The sequence below is a fragment of the Electrona antarctica genome, assembly GCF_951216825.1.
Source record: "Electrona antarctica genome assembly, chromosome: 19".
NCBI classification, from domain to species: domain Eukaryota; kingdom Metazoa; phylum Chordata; class Actinopteri; order Myctophiformes; family Myctophidae; genus Electrona; species Electrona antarctica.
Window position 1 is genome coordinate 40,104,834 of NC_136800.1, and position 3,489 is coordinate 40,108,322.

A 3,489-nucleotide genomic window follows, 5' to 3' on the forward strand; every position below is an offset into this window, starting at 1 on the left:
ACACACACACACACACACACACACACACACACAGGCATGGGTGGGTGGCAGCACGTATCGCTGCCTCCCTGGGGGATGCCGACCACAAACTGGCTCTCTAATGCAAAGAGGAAGCTCTGGGTCGCGCTCCTGGAGACATCAAAGGATGCAGAGGGGACGCTCGTTTGCTAGCGGAGATTTTCTATTTAGATGCTACAGCAGTGGAACGAGGCATAAAAAACCCCCAAATCAGTTTTTTTGTAGGTCTCTGTAGGGCAGAAACCTCTTATCTTCATTTATATTTTTTATTTTTTGTGTTTTTTTCGTGAATTAAGGCCCTACTTGATCATACTACAGCCTGACACAGAAGCATCAAGAGTAGCAGATCTGCAAGCACGAAAGGTCGACACGTTTTGGGCTTGTAGATCTGCTACTTTTTTGAATTAGAAAAGTAACAGTTTTGGACATAGGAGGTTTCCACCCGAAAGAGGACGTTATGCTCCCGTCTCCTCCACTCTCCGTCTCTCTCTCCTCACACACACACACACACACACACACACACACACACACACACACACACACACACACACACACACACACACACACACACACACACACACACACACACACACACACACACACACACAGTTTTGTCACTCTAACCACCAATGAGAAAAGTAGACGGCTCATGCATGCCTGACATGCCCCCCCCACACACCAAAACGCCTGACATGCCCCCACACATCAAAACCCTGACATGCCCCCCACACATCAAAACCCTGACATGCCCCCCCCCACACATCAAAACCCTGACATGCCCCCCACACATCAAAACGCCTGACATGCCCCCCACACATCAAAACACCTGACATACCCCCCCACACATCAAAACGCCTGACATGCCCCCCACACATCAAAACGCCTGACATGCCCCCCACACATCAAAACGCCTGACATGCCCCCCCACACATCAAAACGCCTGACATGCCCCCCCACACATCAAAACGCCTGACATGCCCCCCACACATCAAAACGCCTGACATGCCCCCCACACATCAAAACGCCTGACATGCCCCCCACACATCAAAACGCCTGACATGCCCCCCCACACATCAAAACACCTGACATGCCCCCCACACATCAAAACGCCTGACATGCCCCCCCACACATCAAAACGCCTGACATGCCCCCCCACACATCAAAACGCCTGACATGCCCCCCACACATCAAAACACCTGACATGCCCCCCACACATCAAAACGCCTGACATGCCCCCCACACATCAAAACACCTGACATGCCCCCCCACACATCAAAACGCCTGACATGCCCCCCCACACATCAAAACACCTGACATGCCCCCCACACATCAAAACGCCTGACATGCCCCCCACACATCAAAACACCTGACATGCCCCCCCACACATCAAAACACCTGACATGCCCCCCCACACATCAAAACGCCTGACATGCCCCCCACACATCAAAACACCTGACATGCCCCCCCACACATCAAAACACCTGACATGCCCCCCCACACATCAAAACACCTGACATGCCCCCCCACACATCAAAACACCTGACATGCCCCCCACACATCAAAACCCTGACATGCCCCCCACACATCAAAACACCTGACATGCCCCCCCACACATCAAAACGCCTGACATGCCCCCCACACATCAAAACACCTGACATGCCCCCCCCACACATCAAAACACCTGACATGCCCCCCCACACATCAAAACCCCTGACATGCCCCCCACACATCAAAACGCCTGACATGCCCCCCCACACATCAAAACGCCTGACATGCCCCCCCCACACATCAAAACGCCTGACATGCCCCCCCACACATCAAAACCCCTGACATGCCCCCCCACACATCAAAACGCCTGACATGCCCCCCCACACATCAAAACCCCTGACATGCCCCCCCACACATCAAAACACCTGACATGCCCCCCACACATCAAAACGCCTGACATGCCCCCCCACACATCAAAACACCTGACATGCCCCCCACACATCAAAACACCTGACATGCCCCCCACACATCAAAACACCTGACATGCCCCCCACACATCAAAACGCCTGACATGCCCCCCCACACATCAAAACACCTGACATGCCCCCCACACATCAAAACACCTGACATGCCCCCCCACACATCAAAACACCTGACATGCCCCCCCACACATCAAAACGCCTGACATGCCCCCCCACACATCAAAACGCCTGACATGCCCCCCCACACATCAAAACGCCTGACATGCCCCCCACACATCAAAACACCTGACATGCCCCCCCACACATCAAAACGCCTGACATGCCCCCCACACATCAAAACACCTGACATGCCCCCCCACACATCAAAACGCCTGACATGCCCCCCACACATCAAAACCCCTGACATGCCCCCCCACACATCAAAACCCCTGACATGCCCCCCCACACATCAAAACCCCTGACATGCCCCCCACACATCAAAACACCTGACATGCCCCCCACACATCAAAACACCTGACATGCCCCCCCACACATCAAAACACCTGACATGCCCCCCCACACATCAAAACGCCTGACATGCCCCCCACACATCAAAACACCTGACATGCCCCCCCACACATCAAAACGCCTGACATGCCCCCCACACATCAAAACACCTGACATGCCCCCCACACATCAAAACACCTGACATGCCCCCCACACATCAAAACGCCTGACATGCCCCCCCACACATCAAAACACCTGACATGCCCCCCCACACATCAAAACCCCTGACATGCCCCCCCACACATCAAAACACCTGACATGCCCCCCCACACATCAAAACGCCTGACATGCCCCCCACACATCAAAACGCCTGACATGCCCCCCACACATCAAAACACCTGACATGCCCCCCCACACATCAAAACACCTGACATGCCCCCCACACATCAAAACACCTGACATGCCCCCCCCACACATCAAAACACCTGACATGCCCCCCCACACATCAAAACGCCTGACATGCCCCCCCCACACATCAAAACACCTGACATGCCCCCCACACATCAAAACGCCTGACATGCCCCCCACACATCAAAACGCCTGACATGCCCCCCCACACATCAAAACACCTGACATGCCCCCCCACACATCAAAACGCCTGACATGCCCCCCACACATCAAAACGCCTGACATGCCCCCCCACACATCAAAACACCTGACATGCCCCCCCCACACATCAAAACGCCTGACATGCCCCCCACAAATCAAAACACCTGACATGCCCCCCACACACATCAAAACGCCTGACATGCCCCCCACACATCAAAACGCCTGACATGCCCCCCCACACATCAAAACGCCTGACATGCCCCCCACACATCAAAACGCCTGACATGCCCCCCCACACATCAAAACACCTGACATGCCCCCCCACACATCAAAACGCCTGACATGCCCCCCCACACATCAAAACGCCTGACATGCCCCCCCACACATCAAAACGCCTGACATGCCC